Source organism: Ambystoma mexicanum, chromosome 4q, assembly GCF_040938575.1.
Source record: "Ambystoma mexicanum isolate Mex_15411 chromosome 4q, UKY_AmexF1_1, whole genome shotgun sequence".
Lineage (NCBI taxonomy): Eukaryota > Metazoa > Chordata > Amphibia > Caudata > Ambystomatidae > Ambystoma > Ambystoma mexicanum.
Window position 1 is genome coordinate 350,060,550 of NC_090928.1, and position 21,281 is coordinate 350,081,830.

The window sequence follows — 21,281 nt, forward strand, 5'->3', positions numbered from 1 at the left end:
TACGAAGCCCGTGAGGTCAGGGATGGGGGCTGCCAATATGACAGTTTGAATGTTGTCATGCTCAGGGGCGGGGGATTGGGTTTTGTGTGACAGATGCCGGTCAGCCAGGTGGACTGGTGGAATGTTGTGATTTTCTGAATATTGCTGGTCACAGGTGCCTGTGTTTGCGTGCGTTTCTTGGTGGGGGACTGTGGTCATGTCCATTGGGATGGCTTCTGTATTCGTGCCATCTGTGCCCTGCAGCTCCCATTGGCCCCTCTTGAGGTTCATTTGTTCGTTGGCATGCATGGGTGACTTGTGCATTTCACTGGTTGCATTGTGGCTTCGTTGCACCTACGGGGAGTTGTACTTTGTGGGCAGGGAGCGGTGTACGGGCAGTCAGTGGGGCCGTTTACGGTTGATTCGTGATGCCGTACTTCTCACCATGGCGGAATGGTGCATTCCGCCATGCTTGATGGCGTTAGGTACATGTCCGCTGGGGTCGGAATTGGCGTACCGTTGCGCCATGGTGGTGTTTACGGTTTGGCATGGCGCGCGCGCGCGTGCTTGGTGCAGTTAGCGTTGGCGTTCACTACGGTGTCGCTAATGGCATCGTACTTTGCGGTGACGGGTCATAGTCGCACCGAGCGCTATTCGATGGCGGTATTGCATTTCCGCCATCGTTTTCCGAATTCCGCCAGGGTCGTAATGAGGGCCAATGACAATTATGCTCTAAACTAGGGTATTCAGGCTGGTTACCAGTTTGAAACACAGTAAGCCCGAGAGTGGTCCACGGAAACCAACCCTAGCACCTCCGTGTCCGCCTTGGAGGACTCAGTTGGATTACCCGTGGGATGATTTTAAGAGTTTGGGATTTTACAGGACTAAAGGATTTTAAAAAAGTTATCACAAGCACAAGAAATCAAAACAAGGTTTCAGTCTGGTGTGACACTATTATAAATTCTTAAGTTAAAGAGAGGATGAGTTGAGATTAGGATAGGATAAGGCAAATATACTATGGGTTACTATGATTCCTGTTGATACTTACAGTCCACTGTAAATAAAGATTGGACCATCAGGGTTCTGGTCATCCGGATCGGGTCTACCGGCAGCAGGGCGCCTCTGGCAGGATGGTCAGCTGGGTGGTTCTAGTCAATTGGACTGGCACCTCAGACTGGATTTGGATTGGATTGGCCCTTCTGGTCACTGGACACAGTAGATTAGCGGGATTGCAAGTTCAGTAGGCAAGCATGAATGGTAGCAAGCCAGACTGGATCAGAATTATTCTTTCCTGAAGTTTGGGATAGTTCAGTATTGAGTTCAGCAATTGCTGGGCCTTGGTTTTGCAAAGTATTCTGGATCAGGACAAGATGAAAAGTTCTGGGACAGGATGAAGAAGTCAGGAACAAAGCGCTGTGCAGAAATCAGGAAGTAGTCAGGAATCAGTGTGTCTCTGTGTGTGGTGAAGTTCCTATATTTATCATGCCAAGTGACATCACACAGTTTATGGTAGGGGCAGAATTTCAAACCACACCCCCACGGCTCTGATAGGTCAGAGACACTTGCCTCTTTCTGGTTGGAAGTCAGAAAGAGCTGTCATATTTTATGATGTGATTTAGGATCTCCCACATTGATTTGAACCAGTATTTAACTTTCCCACAAATGCACATTTCTATAAGTATGCCCTCTAATAAAATCAGAAACAAGCATTACATATTTGATGGGTTATCTCTGCATTCAATTCCCATCTCAGTGAGAGCTGTTTTTGTCATTCTGTGGAATTTTGTCAATTTTAATCATAAAGATTTGGCCTAACAATTCCTAATTCAGTACTTATCTGCACAATCCCCACTAGAACACGGGTATACACTACTAAACTTGCAGAATTAATAGTTTTGGCATAATCAGTGTTTTGGTGTATCTTTGGTTCCTTATGCAGTACAGGGTTCACTCATGTCTTCAAATAAAGGGCATAAAATTAGATTTACAACTACCAATTTCTTGATTTTTCCTCCTTCATGTTGCAAAGTTAAAGAGTTTCAAAACTTAATCACAAATAGGCATTTAAACACCAAAATATCTTGGCAGTTTTTTTTTTTTTACTTTCATTCAACTGGCAACAGCTCTCACACGCCTTTGATCAGGATGGGGGTCCAGAGGGAAGTTTCCTGCCCATCTCCTAAAGGGATCAGTTTTCAGCGTGCCATTGTGTCATGATCTCTGCTTCCAAAAGGTCAGGGTTTTCCCAACTCCCTTGGAAGCAGATCCATAACCCAGGTTCCGAGTGCCAACCAGTCCCAATTGGGACCTTTTGGACCCAGTCCTGGCGCCAGTGGCACCAGGCTCATAAATATGCCCAGTCCCAGCTCTGGAAGCGCCGGGCTCATAATGCTTGGGTGGACTTACCTTCAGCAGACCATGCTGCTTACTTGCCTTTCAGTTGAGCCTCTGATCCTCTTCTGTTTGGAACTACTTTTCCTGTTGGGTGGGGCTGGAGCCACTCCCTAGATTCAGAACACTGGAACTCTTCTGGAAGGCAGGAACTCTTTTCTTACCAGGAACTCTTTTCTTACTTAGGCGTGGCTGTGGAAGGAGAAACCTAAGCACTACAGGAGACTATTTAAACCACACCCGGTGGATGAATCTTGCTTTGCGTTATTCTGCAACCTCTGCAGCAGAACGCTCATCGTGTCTTCTGCATCCGGTCCTGGGCCTAAGGAAAAAGGCTTACCATCCTGAATCCAGTCTTCAGCAACACCTATAAAGACAAGAAAGAACAGGTTAGCATTCCGGCATCTGAAAGGCAAAGGCTTACCTACTATTCGTGCGCTCCGGAGGTCTTCACACTGCATTCCGGCATCTGAAAGACAAAAGTTTACCAACTCTTCGCACGCTCCGGAGGCCTTCGGCGCTGCATCCCGCATCTGAAAGACAAAACAAGGTGCGTTTAAAGACATTGGGGAACTTTAATACTCACGTGCCATTACTCCTTTCCACATCTAATCCAGTGGGTATTCCGGCACCCTGCAGCCGCTCCGAACTCGTACCTGCAAAATAAAAAGACAGTTAGAGCGCATAGTGAAGCAGGCAACAAGCGCTTACTTACGTGCTTCCAGGCGCTTCTATTCATCACACGGGCTCCATCTTCAACTCACTTCAGCCCGTCATCCGCCATCGCCGGAACCCTGCAAAACAAGAGACATCATTACTAAAGACTTTAAAGACATTTGAATGACTCGAAACTTACCGTTCGTGCAGTAAACGACGGACAGCAGTCCTCTGAAGTCAAGAGGCCTGCGCTACCTATCCAGTGAAGAAACTGGTTACAGCACCCTGCCCCGAGGCAGATGGAGAGCTCGGCATTCACTTACCTAAGGTGAGAGCGTTAAACTTTGGGGGTCTACAGGAGAGGAGAAGAGGAAAGAGATAGGGACACCCCAATAACCCCAGTTCATTAACCCCATATTTTCTATCTGCAGACATCTTACTCTACACGTCAGGCATACAGTGCACAGAGGTCCAGCCCAAAGAGCCAACCGGGTGCTACACATCACCTTTGAAGATACGGTAGTCGCCCAGTCAAGACCGGCGCCTCTGCGAGAATCAGGTGAGCGTTACAGAACGCAAAGCCTACCGCAAAACTCTCGCCCAGGCGCTATGGAAACCTCGGATACTGACCCCCTAGCCCGGTTACTTGGGGAACTAAGGGCAGCAGTGCATGCAGCTCGTCAGGAAACGAATGCTCTAAGAAGGGAACTAATTATTTCCAAGGAGAGAACAGACAATCTTGCTAGACAAGTGCTACAGTCACAAGCCGGACAGACCCCGTTACCCACATCAGGGGCAAATCTTCCTTCAACATCCTCTATGAATCCAGTGCAGATCAACCTACCTGGGAATGTACCTCTGGCTCCGCCCGAACGATTTTCTGGTGACCCAAAGAGGTTTGCAGTATTTATCAATCAGTGCCGGTTGCACTTCTTATGCCGGCCAGCAGCCTTTCCAACTGATCAAAGCAAAAGTAGCTTTTGTACTTTCGTACCTTAGTGGCAATGCGGCAGACTGGTCGATCCCTCTAGTTAATCAAGATGATCCGGTTCTCCATGATTTTCAAGCCTTTCAGCTTAGTATGGAAAAACTGTTCGCAAGACATTCACAGGGGCAGGCCTTGGACAATGAGCTTCTTTCGTTGCGACAGGGTAATCAAGACCTTTTGGCTTATATTGCATCTTTCAATAGACTAATAGTGGAAACTCAATGGCCTGAGGACAAAAGGATTACGCTGTTTTATAGAGGTCTACGTGGAGAGCTCAAAGACGTTTTAGCCCAAGTAGTGAATCCCCCACAAGACTGTTCGGATTATATAGACTTGGTCGTTCAAATAGATCACAGGCTGCAGAACAGGAAGGCCGATCGTTCCAAGTTTCATGCTCGAGTATTTTCCAAACCGCCAACTCCTTCCAAAGGAGTAGACTCTGGGGAACCCATGCAAATAGGGGGTCTGAAAGGTCCTCTAACACAAAGGGAGCGGGAAAGGAGGAAACAGTTGCAATTATGCCTATATTGCGGAAACTCAGGGCACTTTCTTCGAGACTGTCCGGTGAAACCTGCCAAGAAGGCAGTAGGAGCTGCAGTTACCAAAGTTACAAACTCTGAGCAGGGAAACGACCTCGCCCGACAAGAATAGAGGTCCTCTTGCCGAGCGTGAAAAACAGTTCCGTGACCTCGCATTTCGTGATACCTATGGTCCTCATTAGCCCTGATAATCCGGATCGATTACATGCAATTGAAGCTTACGTCGACAGCGGTGCCATCGGCAATTATGTGGATCATGAAATGGTTTTGAGGATGAATCTAACTCTTTGTCCCAAGGCTGTAAAGGACGTCATTACTACGGTGGATGGTACGGAGATAGCCTCCGGGCCAGTAACGCATACCACTCAAGAGGTGACGCTAGTAAGTCAAGATGGACACCATGAGAAGATCGTGTTCGATGTGATCAAGGCCCCTCAGTTTCAGATTATTCTAGGAATACCTTGGTTAGAGAAACACAATCCTCTGATCGATTGGCGAGCAAGAACGGTCCAGTTTCCAGAATGTGTCTCTACTTGTCACCCTCCACCTGGTGTTGCACTGGCCGCAATTTCTTCAGAGACTCCCCAGTTACCTCCCGAATACCTACAATACCAAGATGTTTTCCGGAAGGATCAGGCTAACTCTCTACCTCCTCATAGGTCTTATGACTGCCAGATAGACCTGATACCTGGATCTACTCCTCCTTGTAGTAGAATTTATGCCCTCACCGAGCCTGAGAACCTTCACCTTCGACAATACCTGGATCAATACCTGGCAAATGGGTTTATTCGTCCTTCCAAGTCCCCTGCTTCTTCAGCTTTGTTCTTCATTCCAAAAAAGGAAGGAGACCTTAGAACTTGTATTGATTATCGCTCCCTGAACCAGATCACCGTTAAGAATAGATATCCGTTACCTTTGATCCCTGAACTCCTGGACCAAGTCAGAAAAGCATGCATATATACAAAGCTGGATCTTAGAGGAGCTTACCACTTGGTACGAGTAAAAGAGGGCGATGAATGGAAGACGGCCTTCCGCACCAAGTATGGGCTATTTGAATATCAGGTCATGCCCTTCGGACTTTGCAATGCCCCGGCCGCCTTTCAATATTTTATGAACGATGTCCTCAGAGAGCTCATAGATGTATGTGTTGTTGTTTACATTGACGACATCCTCGTTTATTCTTCATCGGAATCTGAACATCGGAAACACGTGAAAATGGTCCTCGAAAGATTGCGTCAACACAAACTTTTCGCTAAGTTGGAAAAATGTGTTTTCAACGTGACTGAAGTTGAATTCTTGGGATTCATATTATCACCTGGCGGAGTGCGTATGGATTCAAAGAAGGTCGATGCAGTTCTCAAATGGCCATCACCATCCTCCGTAAAAGGTGTGCAAAGCATGTTAGGCTTCGCTAACTTTTACCGCAGGTTTATCCCCGAATTCTCTCGAATAGTCCATCCCATCACTGCCTTGTTAAAGAAAAACAAACGTTTTGAATGGTCTACTGAGGCGGAACAAGCTTTCCAGGATTTGAAGACTAAATTTATCTCTGCACCAATCTTAAAACACCCTCGCCCCGAACTCCCCTACATCGTGGAAACTGATGCTTCAAGCCTTGCCATGGGGGCAGTTCTATTACAAAAGGACCCGGTAACCAATCAGTTGCATCCCGTGGCATTTTGGTCCCGCAAATTCTCGCCTCCTGAAATCAATTACACGATTACTGACAAGGAACTTCTGGCTATCAAGTCTGCCTTTAAGGCTTGGCGGCATTATCTGCTGGGGGCCCGACACACCGTTACTGTGATTACGGATCACCGAAACCTGCAATATTTGAAGACCGCAAAAGCCCAATCCTCTAGACAACTCCGTTGGGCATTATTCTTTGCCGAGTTTGACTTCATAATTACCTATCGACCTGGTACAAAGAACGGTAAAGCCGATGCCCTTTCTCGGATGGGAGTGGAAGAACACTTGGTCAACCCTAAACCTGTACCAATCATTCCCGAACAAAGAATTCTGGGTGTAATCGCCACAGAATCCATAGAGGAAGTTAAGGATAAAGCCAGGCAACTTGTAACTCCAGCAGACATACAGAATTGGCATCTGCAGGGAAAGGACTTTGCAGTAAAGGACAACTTATTGTATTTCCAAGAACGATTATACCTACCCAGCACAGATTTACAGAAAAAAGTAATCTCTTGTTATCACGACTCTTTAATGGAAGGTCATCCCGGTATAGCCAAGACGTCAGAAAAGATCAAGCGCTACTTCTGGTGGCCGTCTTGGAAAAAAGATATCAGAGACTTTATAATGTCCTGTGGAGTATGTGCCCAAAACAAGAGTCAAAAGGAAAGACCAGCAGGCCTCTTACGCCCTATTGACATCCCACCTCGCCCTTGGCATACGCTTTCTATGGACTTCATCACCGATCTACCTCCATGCTCCGGATACAATACGATTCTAGTAATCGTGGACTTATTCTCCAAGATGGCGCATTTCATTCCGCTCAAAGGCTTGCCAACAGCAGCAACTCTGGCCCGAGAATTTCTCGAAAACATCGTCCGACTGCAAGGTTTTCCTTCGGTTCTAATTTCGGATCGAGGTAGTCAATTTATTTCTCATTTTTGGCGAAGTTGCTGTCGGTCGGCTCAAATTGATGTGAGACTATCGACCAGTCACCACCCTCAGACCGACGGACAAACCGAGAGGACCAATCAAACTCTGGAACAGTATTTACGCTGCATGCTGCAACAAACTGAAAAAACTTGGAAAGATATCCTTTGGATAGCCGAGTATGCCTACAATAACTCTGTCCATTCGGGAACTGGGAAAACCCCGTTTTTTCTTTTGTACGGCAGTCACCCTCGAACCTCGGAGTTGGATCCGCTCCAAGATCTTGAAACACCAGCAGTAGACTACCTGCATTCTACAATCACCCAAGCCTTTAAGGAAGCTGTTTCTCACCTTCAAAGGGCTAAAGAACAATACAAGAAAGGAGCAGATCAACATCGGAAGGAAGACCCTCACTATCAAGTAGGGGATCAAGTCTGGTTATCCACCAAATATCTATCTCTAAAAGGGCCACGCACATTCAACCCAAGATACCTTGGTCCCTATTCCATCACTACCATAGTAAACCCAGTAGCGGTCAAGTTGGACTTGCCCCCGCACATGAAGATACATCCGGTCTTCCACGTCTCTCTATTAAAACCCGTGCAACCTCAAACCCGACTAACCAAATCTCCAAAACCTATCCTAGTGGATGGAGAACTCGAGTTTGAAGTCAAAAGCATTCTGGACTCCAAGATCTCCAAATCTAAACTATTCTACCTAATTGACTGGAAAGGCTACGGCCCCCAAGAGAGATCCTGGGAACCTGCTGAATATGTCCATGCTCCTCGCCTAATCAAAAGATTTCACCGAACATTTCCTGACAAGCCAAAACCCCCGGAGAAGCCCGGTTTGGGAGGGGCCTTGAGGGGGGGTACTGTCATGATCTCTGCTTCCAAAAGGTCAGGGTTTTCCCAACTCCCTTGGAAGCAGATCCATAACCCAGGTTCCGAGTGCCAACCAGTCCCAATTGGGACCTTTTGGACCCAGTCCTGGCGCCAGTGGCACCAGGCTCATAAATATGCCCAGTCCCAGCGCTGGAAGCGCCGGGCTCATAATGCTTGGGTGGACTTACCTTCAGCAGACCATGCTGCTTACTTGCCTGCCAGTTGAGCCTCTGATCCTCTTCTGTTTGGAACTACTTTTCCTGTTGGGTGGGGCTGGAGCCACTCCCTAGATTCAGAACACTGGAACTCTTCTGGAAGGCAGGAACTCTTTTCTTACCAGGAACTCTTTTCTTACTTAGGCGTGGCTGTGGAAGGAGAAACCTAAGCACTACAGGAGGCTATTTAAACCACACCCGGTGGATGAATCTTGCTTTGCGTTATTCTGCAACCTCTGCAGCAGAACGCTCATCGTGTCTTCTGCATCCGGTCCTGGGCCTAAGGAAAAAGGCTTACCATCCTGAATCCAGTCTTCAGCAACACCTATAAAGACAAGAAAGAACAGGTTAGCATTCCGGCATCTGAAAGGCAAAGGCTTACCTACTCTTCGTGCGCTCCGGAGGTCTTCACACTGCATTCCGGCATCTGAAAGACAAAAGTTTACCAACTCTTCGCACGCTCCGGAGGCCTTCGGCGCTGCATCCCGCATCTGAAAGACAAAACAAGGTGCGTTTAAAGACATTGGGGAACTTTAATACTCACGTGCCATTACTCCTTTCCACATCTAATCCAGTGGGTATTCCGGCACCCTGCAGCCGCTCCGAACTCGTACCTGCAAAATAAAAAGACAGTTAGAGCGCATAGTGAAGCAGGCAACAAGCGCTTACTTACGTGCTTCCAGGCGCTTCTATTCATCACACGGGCTCCATCTTCAACTCACTTCAGCCCGTCATCCGCCATCGCCGGAACCCTGCAAAACAAGAGACATCATTACTAAAGACTTTAAAGACATTTGAATGACTCGAAACTTACCGTTCGTGCAGTAAACGACGGACAGCAGTCCTCTGAAGTCAAGAGGCCTGCGCTACCTATCCAGTGAAGAAACTGGTTACAGCACCCTGCCCCGAGGCAGATGGAGAGCTCGGCATTCACTTACCTAAGGTGAGAGCGTTAAACTTTGGGGGTCTACAGGAGAGGAGAAGAGGAAAGAGATAGGGACACCCCAATAACCCCAGTTCATTAACCCCATATTTTCTATCTGCAGACATCTTACTCTACACGTCAGGCATACAGTGCACAGAGGTCCAGCCCAAAGAGCCAACCGGGTGCTACACATCACCTTTGAAGATACGGTAGTCGCCCAGTCAAGACCGGCGCCTCTGCGAGAATCAGGTGAGCGTTACACATTGTCCTTGGCTGGGCCAGAGGCAAATGTCTAATCAGTTCATTGTTTTCAATATGCGAGAACCTCCAGCATCAATTAAGCCTCCCTGCTAAGAGTAGAGTCTCAACATGAAGTGTCATCTTTCCGAGGTTGGGCACTGTCAAGTCAGAATTAATTATTTAATTAAATCCAGACTGGGTTTTGACTTTAAATAATTACCTACAGCTTTCATTACAACATATAACTTGAACCCAGTTCATAGGTAGATTTTGACATTTCAAGAATTAGGCCTTTACACAAAAACATACTTTAAAATCAGGCGATTTTGCACTTTCTTCAGGGAAAAAAATCTTTTACATCCAATTTTCTTATGCAGCACACACACATTTTATGCACCATTATTTCTGTCCTTGATTGCTGGGTTTGTTTTTCAGTTTGGAGATATATATCCAGCCTGTTGTTTGTAGTTTCTCTCTGCAAAGCTGAATTTGTTACATGTTGCCATTTTTAGCCAAATTGTTCCAGTGGAAATGGAACCAAATGTTATTGAGCTGGTTTTTCATACGATAAATTTCTTAGTTGCTGTCAGTCAATGAGGTCCGGCTTCTCTGGCCACACTGGATGATCTGTACTTCTTTTACGTTCAACGATTCACTGAAAAATTAATGGATCTAGCGTCAAAACAGCACTGTGAGGGTTGCAAAAGCTGCATTCTAAAAGGCATTTTCGATTTTTAGCCCAATTCTCTGGCCTTGCTTTATATTAACTGTAACAGCACCCACTGGCATTCTCCTGCAGTGAGAATTCTGTTATCACCCCCACTTTGACTGTGTGGCAGGGCAGTGCAGCCTTTGGTGAGTGTGACCCATGCACAGTTTTGCAGATTTTTTGTGCGCACGGGGGTTAGCACATCCATTTTTGGCTGTTTCTTTCACCATGTGTACAGGGGTGCAGTGGGGCACATTTGAATGGGTTAAAACATCCCACAAGACCCCCCCAACTTCAGCTTGACTTCCAGTCATGGGGAAGTCGGGCAAGTGGGATTTTTCTTTCTGTCCATGTGAAGAAATCTGGTTGCTTCTCCTGTCAGCTCGCTGATGCGGCTCGCTCTCCTCGCTGGTTCTGGTTGGAATGAGAACGATACCCCCGTCTTCTCTCATGCTTTCTTTTCCAATGTGGAGTGACACTCCGGATTTCTTGGGTTTTTCCTCCCGGGTCCCCAAGGAGGTCCTCCTGGGTGATTAGGTACACTTGGTGCAATACTAGAAAACAGAACATAGCGTGGTTATGAAAAATGTCCCTCTACTGTTCCCAGGGGGATTTCAGCAGTGGGATAGATGCATACATTGAATGATAATTTACAATATTCCCGCATGTATTCAATGACAATTAAAAAATTCCCTAGGTATCCGGATTCTCTCCTTCCGGGTTTCTGGTAGGCTCTTCTATTTGCCGCAAAGTATGCCAGGGATGGCAGCTCTTTAGCTGGTTTATGTGGACCCACTTGTCTTCCCTTCTGTCAAAATTCCCTTGGGGATGCGGATTCTGTATGCGACTGGTGAGATTGTGTCCACAATTTCAAAAGGACCCCGCATGCTGGGCAAAAATGTGTGCTCCTTGGCTTTGTTCCTTTGAAAATTGTATAAGTAGACCCTGTCTCCTACTTGATATTCCTTTTGGGTTGCCTTAAGATCATAGTGGGTCTTCATACTGTCTGCAGATCTTTCTAGATTCCACTGAGCATACACAAAAGCATGTTGAAGGTGTTTTCTCAGATTCTCAACATACTCATGAGTTGTGGAGGCATTGATCAATGTCTGCTCTTTGGTTCTGTAGGCCAGATGTTGGGGTAGCACCATCCTTCGTCCAGTCATCAGCTAAAACTGAGACATTTTTGTTACAGAAGAAGGGGTAGATCTGATGGCCATCAGGACAAGGGGTAATTGAATATCCCAACTTGGCCCAGAGTCTGCCACAAACATTTTTAATATGCTCACAATGGTTTTATTGTACCTCTCAACTCCACCACTAGAGGACAGCGGTATGCAATGTGTAGTTTCCTTTTTACCCCAAGTATCTCCCACATCTTTGTCATCACTTTGCTGTGAAGTGACTACCTCGGTCTGACTAAAACCTTTGGGGTAGTCCAAAACGCGAGAAGATGTGATTGATCATCAGGGCAGCTGCTGTTTCTGCCTTGCAATTTGGTGTTGGGAGTCATTCCACCCATTTAGTAAACAAGTGTGTTACGTTAACATGTACTTGTTCCCCCTAGAGGAGCGAATCATGGGCCCGATAAAATCGACTTGCAAATCTGACCAAGGCAGTATCATCCCCCTCTTTTGGAGGGGGCACGGTGTGTGAGTGATGTTGGCTGAAATTGTGCACACACAGTCCTCAGAATGATGTAGGGACCACCCACTTGTCACCGCCAGATATGAATCTCCTCACCAACAAACTGTCATGGATTCGGAATATTTTTGAACATTTCATCAACACTCTGAGGTCCTCTTTCCCAATGCAATCGGTATCCGTCAGGGGAAAGTTCTCAGGGTCCTCAATGTGTTGATAAAACTTACCAATTATTGGATCCCCTTTTTGAGCCATGATCAAATCAGCATCTGGGGTCTCCTTACTCCAAAGGGCATTTGAGAGTTCATTGTGAGCATTTGTCTGGGACCTAGTGATAGCAGTGACCTGGATTTCCCCCTCAGGGACTCGATCTCAAGAAGATCTCCTTGGATGGCTCCAGTTTTCGCCAGCTGATTAGATAAGTATTTTCCATTTTTGTCTGGTGCCTCTACCTTAGAATGACACTTGATCTTTTCCAGTAGATGGTCTTCCCAATAGAGGTGACCAGATCATCAATATTTTGTATTCATTTTCCATGTTTTAGTGGTTTGTTATTAGCACATAGCATGCCTCTGGTCTTCCAATTGACCAGGTGCTCCACAAACCCGTTCCAGACATAGTCTGAAGCAATGATTATGACCAGTTTCTGGAGTTGGTGTTGGACAGCAGTGAAGATGGTTTGATGCACTGCCCTCAGCTCTGCCAGCTCAATACGACGGGGACTGATTTTGTACCCAGCGGAGGGTTCTGGGTCATCATTCACCCAGGCATTCCCAACACCAGCCACTAGTTATTTTTCCCAGTTGTTGTCAACATGGTAGGAGCACCCATCCATGTAGACAGTGGACATTCCCTTACACTTGTCTTCATCATACACTTTGTGTGGGGAATTGAGGTAGGCCTCCATATCCTCGAGACAGTTTACTCTGGCACAATCATGCAAGTCAGCCAGACCTTGTGTGAGGAGACTCTTCTTGTTTTGGCCATATCTGACCTCCACAGGAAAGCCTTGCATTGACAGAATCTAGGAAGTAATTCGAGAATTACTCACATTTCTGGCCCGGATTCTGTCACTTTGAGGATATTGCAGAGGATGGTGTTGAGTCTCCACTATGATGTGTTCCCCCTGGATGAACGGGCAGTTATTCTTCAATGCAGACACCGTTGCCAGGAGTGCCTTCTCACAATTGTTGAATTTTTCCTCCACAGAGGATAAAGTCTTACTTGCATAGGTGATGACTTTATTGACCTTGTCATGCTTTTGGTATAATACTGCGGTCAAACATGTATTTGAGAACCCTGTCTCCAAGAAGACCTCCTTGTTTTTGACAGGGTAGGCTAGGCAAGGCGCTTGTGAGGGGCTTCTTTTGAGTTGTCTTACTGCCTCGGCTTGTTCTGGACCCCACTCCCACTTGATCCCCCCCTTCAACAGATGGATCAGGTGTCTTGTGATCTCTGCATAATCCTCAATTAACTTTGTACTGTAATAAGTCAGTCCAAGGAGGCTCTTTAGCTCACGCAGAGTTGTGGAGTCTTTTAGTTTCAGGAGTGCTTCTACTTTCTTTTCCTGGGGACAGAGACCCTCATGAGTTATCTCATGCCCCAAGAAATTGACAAGGGTCCTGCACCACTGTGCCTTTTGGAAAGAGAGTTTTGCTCCAGCAGCCGTCAACTATGTCAGAACATAATGGATCTCGCTATGTGTTCCTCCACAGTTGAGCTTTTGATCATAACATCATCTACATAGGTCAGGTTACCCCTTTCACCCAAGTCAGGCATGGCCTTGTGCAAAAATATATTAAATTCATTGACAGAGTTGATGTACCTGAAGGGAGTCCAGGTCCACGTCTACTGCTGCCCCCCAAAGGTAAAGGCCAGCTTGTATTGGCCCTCCCTACTGACAGGTATGGTCCAGTACCCATTGGTCAGGTCAATGGCAGTGTATACCTTTGACCCCTGGATCTGGGCCAGCCCTTGGTCAATGTAGGGAAGAGGCTATCGGGACATGTGGACCCGTTTGTTTAGCTCCCTTAGGTCAGCAAAGAGTCTCCACTGGCTGTTTGGTTTTAAAATCCCCAGCACCAGATTATTAAAGGTGCTGTGGACTGGACAAATTATCCCACGGGACTCAGGTTCTTAATGATTTCTGTGAGGGACTCATGGATGCGAGAGGTCTGTGGGAATTGTTGTATGGATTTCGGTGCAACCACAGTCATATCAGTCCACCGCAAGGAGATCCTGAAAATCTAAGAAAACTTGTTTCTACTTTTGCTTCTGCTCCAGAGTCTCACAGGCATCAGCTAGGTTGACTCTCTCGTCAACCATCTGCCTGAAGCCCGGGAAGACTGGTTTGGCTATCTCACCGGCCTCCTCCAGCTGGGTGGAGAAGTCCCTGGTCAAAGTACTGACTAGGACTGATGGCTTCAGTCAGGGAAGGTAGTCCTGGTGGACTTGAAAGATCACCACATCCCTCCTGAAGTCACAGGTCACTTCTTCCTTACCATAAGGGCAGGAAGAGTACACCAGGAAATTACCCCCATGCTGGGTGAAGATCTTGTCTGGTGTTGTGTCATTGTCGCTATCACTGTCAAAACAGTAATTGGGGATTGATCCTATCAGTTCATTACCTAAATCTATGGAAAAATGTTGATCATTAACCGCCATTCCAATAATGGTGCCCGCTCCCAGAGTGATACTCCTAAGGTCACTGTATTCCACCACTATTGGAATGGTGTTGTGTTCTGTATTAACTAGTGTTGTTTGGTTTAACCCCAACCTTTGCTGTTGGAGTTGGGAGTTGAGGTGTAAATATGCGTCAGGATTTTGCAGTTTCTGTCCTCTTTTAATTTTGACATTAAGTGGGAATAGTCAGGTCCGTTCTGGGATGGTGACTTCCTCTCCAATTTGAACTTCCACTGAATACGGCAGCAATTGAGCTGACCGAAATGCTTTCTCTGGATCATCAAAGTCCATGGGATTACCCGCTAATCGGGACCAGGCTTTGAAGTTTATCAGGTCCAAACTAATGGCAAAGTGATTGAGAATGCCACTGCCTAAATAAAATGCAGCAGAATCATCTTGCACGACCCAACAGTTATACACTATGTTTTTGTTGCCTATAGAAATTTGGAGCATACACCTGCTAGGCAGGAGATTTTTTCAATTGGGAGTTTCCAGGTCCAATTCCCATTTGTCTATCAATGTAAAGGTGGGAATGGCTGGATCTTTTGGAAGTTTTCAGAACATGGCTTTGCTGAAGAAGCTCTTATCGTTGTTCACGCGCACTCGGGTGAGAACAGAGTCCTTCCCCTCATTTAACTGAATAGGGATAAACAACTTTTCTCTAATTTTCTGAATGTCAGCTAAGCTCTGTGCTGGGTTCTCATCATTTTGGACTATGGAAGTGGGATTTTCTGATTGTGAATTAGAATAGAATTTCAGGGTGTTCCCTTCCAGTGTGCAATGCCACTTGAAACTGTAAGGAAGGTTGATTTTCAGAAATGTAGAGGAATTCCCATCACCAGTTTGTTGTCCTACTGCAATTACTGTCACGTCAGGTATTTGGTTGTTTTGAAAATGGAATTCAATATAATCCTGTTTTTGTTCAACCATGTGGCATGTGCCATTTAAACTAACATGGTTGACACAATGTTTTAATTGTATTGGTCGGTTAGTCTGGGTCCAGAGGACCTTGTTTACACAGTCTATTAGGGGAGACAATCCCCAGTAGAGATGTTGTGCCCTCTGGAGTCATGACTATGACCGGGTGTTTCACCTTGTGTTGCCCAATTTTCATTTCCCCTCGACAGGAATTTCATTCCCATCGAAGTTCTGAAGTTGTCCAGAAAGATTGGTGAGAGGGATCTGGTATCTCTCCCCCTTCCTGAATTCAGCTGATCAAAGGCTCTTTTTGACAGAGAGGGGCTTGAGATCCATTGTCCACCAGTGCCAAAAATGTACATTGCCCTTGTACTTGGAGTGGGGCATACAATCTTCCCTCCTTCTCCTCAATGGGGGCAAAGATAATGTGCATTTTGCGCCACTTGGTGGGTTAGTTTCTTGACTCTTGATTCTGACACCAGGGTAGGTTGGGCAGAATTCTGTGTGGGTGCTTGGGGATCTGTAAGAAAAATATGGCAGTTGGATATTGGAGGAGTTTTGAGTTCCCCTTGTTCTGATTCTGGGCTGCCCTCCCCCTTTTTGGAGGCAGTCACCAGAATATGTTTGGGCAAGGTGGTTTTCCAAGCAATAATTCTGGGGTTAAATTGTGGGTGGTTCTAACTGAGTCCCCACATTTATCCAGTCTTTATTAGGATCTCTCAGGACCTATTTTTCTTTGGGAGGAGTTCCCCAATCCCTGAAGGAGAAGATTATTTTCCCAGAGTCCTTTGAGGACCCCTCTCCTTCAAATTGGAGGACACTAACCTCATCCACAAAATGAGTCTTTTTAGGTCCTTTATTTCTCCTACCCGCCCTCTGTTCCTTAGGTTGCAGACTTTCGGGTGCAGGAGATTTTGGTTCTGGTTCATGGGTTTCCTGGGGCTTTTTACAAGTGGGGAAGGCGGCTTCCTCTAAGCCTTTACACCCCCTTCATTGCTCTGGAGTACCAGACCCTTGGTTTGTGGAGTTATGGCCTGCCATGTTCATCTGAGGGATCTGCTGAGCCCTCAACATGTGACCCAGATCCTGTGACAAGTTCTGTACCTGGCGCTCCAGTTGGGACACACGCTCTGGCTGGTACGGGGGTCTTTGGTCCACCCTAGGTGGATCACGGCAAGGGTAACTGTCCCTTCTCCCATAATACCCTGGGATGGGTTAGTTCTGGTAACCCCCCACCCTTGGCCTCCCCTCTCCCGGATTGGGCTGTCTGGGCTCAGGAAAGTGGGGAAAGAAAGGAGGGTTGTTTTGTGGGTTGAAGTTTTGAGGGTACTGGAGAAAGAAGCTCAACCCGGCATTTGGGGGATTACTGTCCTCCTGGGGAAAGTTAAGAGGGAAGTTTCCTGGGTTGGTAGCTACCTGGTTGGATCCCCCCCTTGGGCTGGGGGAGTCCACACATATCCCAGGATGGGTTTGTTGCCCTTGTAATGGGGGCTTATGTGGTCCGGGGAGTTAGGGGTCCCATTTGTGGATTACCTTGCTGGCTACCTGTCTGGGATTGACCCGAGGGCCTTCTGGTTCTTTGGTTGGGTAAGTTCTGTATGGTTATATTTTTAGGCCCCCCTATCTGTAGATCTAAAATGGGGGCAACCTTCACCTCTGCCACCTTAGCAGCAGCAGGGGTGTTGGCTGGTTTGGGGTTTTTATTGGTATTTTTGTTCTCTACAGGTTTCTGCACTTCATAAATACAGGTCGCCTGTTCAATGACCCAGTCCAGTGATCTCTTCTTGTGAAAGTCCCTCACCAGCTGGGTCATGATGTATTTAGGGAGTGCATGGAAAAAGGTGTTAATGAACTCCCTACTGGCGGCGCGCACCCTCCCGGTGATCTGCGCAAAAAGGCACGTTTAAGTTCTTGCACAAATTCTTGTGGGGCCTGGTCTTCCCCACACTGCAGATTGTAGGCCGCCTTGCAGGCATCTTGGGGATTTCTATGGACAGAAAAATGTTTTAAGATGACCGCCCTGTAGGTGGACCATCTTGAGTGGTTCTGATGCTCCAGCGCTGCAAAGAAGCTGGAGTACTCAGGGGAGAATGTCCATTTTACATATTGGATGTAACTCTGACTATCTTTCAGATGAAAAATATCCATCATCTCTTTGTATAATTCCAGGTGTTCCCAGACTGAATACTTGGCATTTTTGTAATAGGGAGTTATAACGCTCCTAATGGCCTTGATCTGTTTCAGGGGATCTTTTTGTAGAGCCCTCTTGATTTTGTTGGCCTTTTTGGTCTTAGTCACCCGAGTCCACTCATCCTCTGACTCAGAGGCACTACTACAGGAGGTGGCTATCTGATCCTGTAGGCGTTCCCTGATTCTGCGAGCTTGAGAATGGCTTGCAGAATGTGGGGGCCTAGTGTCTTGATGCCTGTGGCGCTCAGAAGAGTCTTCTGACTCTCCCTTGCTCCCAGGATTGGCTGAGTAACTCCCAGCCCCACTGCCCTAGCTGGCAAGAGGTATTTTGGATACTCTTTTTGGGTTTGCTTTGCTGGAGTTCCCCACCAAATTTGACAAACTGATCCTTTGCTAGGCAGTATTTTTGAGGATCCAATTCCCTGATTCTCCCCTCACAAGAGTCTTCCTGATCAGAGAGGCTAGCCCTAACATTTTGGGATCTGTACAGAGACGCCCATCCATAAATCTCTAGGATGTGCTTAGGCCCATGTTCCCACTTCGGCTGAAGTCTACCCTCCCCATGGCCCTTGGTTCATATGAGCCAGTAGACATGAAGCTGGCAGAGTCCATGGTACTGAAGGGGCTAGAGTCCTTAATTACAGTGGTCCTGATGTTATGCTCAGGGGTTTCTCTGTCCCTCCCTACCTCTTCTCTTTCAGCCCCTATTGCCTGGTGAAATGCCAAAATATGAATCTTTTGCTCCTATTTCAGAGCCTTACGGGTCTCAATAATCCGCTCTTGCATGGCTATCTGTTTGTGTAGCACATCATTCTTTTGACAGAGAGCCTCATTGTCTCTCTGCACTTCCTGCCTGGTTTGGTAATACTGGGCCAATTTCTGCTGCAGGAGATTCACCTCCTGAGTTTTATCGTTATTGGTCTGGGTGTTCTTTTCCAGAGCATCCTCCACCCACCTGGTGTGCTCGAGTAGCTTCTTGTATTCTGTTTTTGCTTTATGGAGCTCCTGGATGGCCAGCTTTCTTTCCTCTAGCTTGGTTTTTAATTGGCTCACTTCCTGGCCTCTCCTGATTTAGAGTGCCCCTCTGTTCAGCCAGATCATACCTTTGTTTTTTAAATGCATGGGATTTCTGGCACTCCTCAGCAAATTCTGTTTGAGATTCTAAATCTTTAATAATTAGTTTATTGGTTTCCTCTTCCAAGGTTTTTAATTGATTTTGTAAGGTAACCACTTGCTCTGCGCAGGCTCTATTAAACTGTACTTGTTGTGCCAGCTTTTGCTGACTCTGTTGAAAATAATCAACCCTTTCCTGGCACTCATCTTTCAGTGCCTGAACTTGGGTATCTTGTTCTGCCCTCTCTTGCTGTAGGAGAGCCAGATCTTCTTTTAGTTTTGTCAGATACTTCCAATGTTCTGTCTTTGATTCTTGGCTCTTCAGTGGCCTTTGCTCTGCAGAGTCTAGATTAGTTTTTATTTTCTATATTGTTTCCACTTGCTTCTTTGCCAGAACTATGTTTTCTGCATGCTTTTCCTGCATTACTCCTATGTGGAGGTACAGGTAGGCCGCTATTTTGGCAATTTTGCACTGCTCCTCTTTTACATTTGGGGCCATGTACAGTTCACTAAGAGCTTGGTGTAATGGGCCCTTGTCCTGCTATGTATCTAGGTCCATGGCAGAGACCTGTTCTTTGGTTTCCTGCAGCCATATCTGCTCATTCTGTTCGGGCCACTCACCCCTGAAAAACAGTTTGTGCAGGAGGTGTTCCCTAGCCATATTAATTTCTACTGGGTTCGCCATTTTGGAAATATCAATCTCCTTATGAATTATTTTAGGGTTAATTTACTTTTACAAACAGGCCTGATTTTTGGAGTATTTAATTTGAGAGGTGCTTGTACAGTATAGCACAGTACACCAACCAACAAGGTGTCTGTAACCTGCAGGCTAGTATGCTGTGTTAGACTGTCAAGGGTGGTAACTCGAACTCAGAATCACGTCACGAGCCCCCAAATCTGTTAAGGATTTCAATCAGGCACACACCCGGGTCTCGCCTAGCATGCAATGCACAGATAAAATACTTATTTATTATGTCTATAGGTTCAATATTCTGAGTGATGTACCACTCATATAACACCAGTCTAAAAAAAAAAATATATATATATATATATATATATATATATATATATATATATATATATATATATATATATATATATATATATATATATATATATATATATATGGGGCAGCAATCACCAATGTGATGACAATACGAATCAGAAAATAATTAAGGCAATTGAATTCACTTTTGAGCTGCACAGAAGATAATACACAGTGAAAAGACAGTTTTGGTTTGGAACAGATAGCGCTTAGGTTAAGATTTCCCCCTGTAAATTTCGACATGGGCAATTCTACACAGATGTAAGTGAACAGCAGGTATTCAGGAATGAACAACAGAATACAATGTTGGAATATTATCTTCCCTCCCCAAACAAGAGAGAAAACGTTTTTGGAACTTGGACACTTTTAAACTGACAGTTGAAAATGGCTTTGTGAAACAATGCAAAGTGTGCAAAAATGCTTCAATTGATATAAATTCCTATAGGAGCAATACTAAACAGGTTCTAACAAACATAAGCTACAAGATGAGCAACAGAACACACTTTAAATCAGAATGGGAGTGTGGAAATACTTTGAATGAGAAAAAGACGTGTGAAACGTTTGCAAAATGTGAATTTGCACCTAATTTCTGCTTGCAATTTTTAATAAAAACGGGTCAAATATACTATAATGCAATGTTGTAGATGTAGCTAAGGGTCTTAGGTTTAAGTGAGAGTTGAAATTACGTTTCTATCTATATAATTTAAGACGTTATGCAAGTTTGAATAAGAGGCATTTTTGAAAATAAAGACACAAAAATTAAAACAGAAATCAGTTCTTACAATGACATTTTTTTTTTTTTTTTTTTTTTTTTTTTTAACTTGATTTTATTGGCTTTTATACGGGGAAACAGACATTTTCAAAATAACAATAAACCTGAATAGCCCACTTTGAAAAAATAGTCTATTCTCCCAACCCCTCCTCCCCCTCGCCGACCTCCCCCTTCCCTCTTCCAAGTCAATTTTTGTTCAATGGTGTGATTTTTCTCAATCGTTGTCCCAGATCCAAAGGTCTTCATATTGTCTGCAAATATCCCTTGTTGGCTCCCATCCAAGGCCCTCTCCCCTCCTCCCACATCCACTCCTCCCCATTCCACTACACACATCCTCTGGGTTAATCTACATGGCTGTCTTCCTCCAGTCCCCATTTAAGCAGTAGGGCAGACCACTCAGTATGAAATCCCTCATTCTATCGTTCACCACCACAGTGAGCTTCTCCATCACCATCATGTTGTGGACTTTTCCTTCCCGCTCCACTTTCGTAGGGAGCGTTTCCATTTTCCAGCATTGGGCAATAGCCAGTCTCTCTGCTCTCAACATGGCTTCCCACATCTTCGGAAGTCTAAGTTCTTCCCTATCTTTTTGCGGGAGCCCTAGCAACCTCTGCAGTGGGTCCAGGTTCAGCCCTATCCCTGTCACCTCTTCCATCCAGCTCAACACCTCTTTCCAGTACACTTGTACCTTTGGGCATTGCCACCACATGTGGGCAAGGGTCCGCGGTTTACGCACCCCCTAGGGCACAGCGGAGATGCTCCCGGAAACATTCT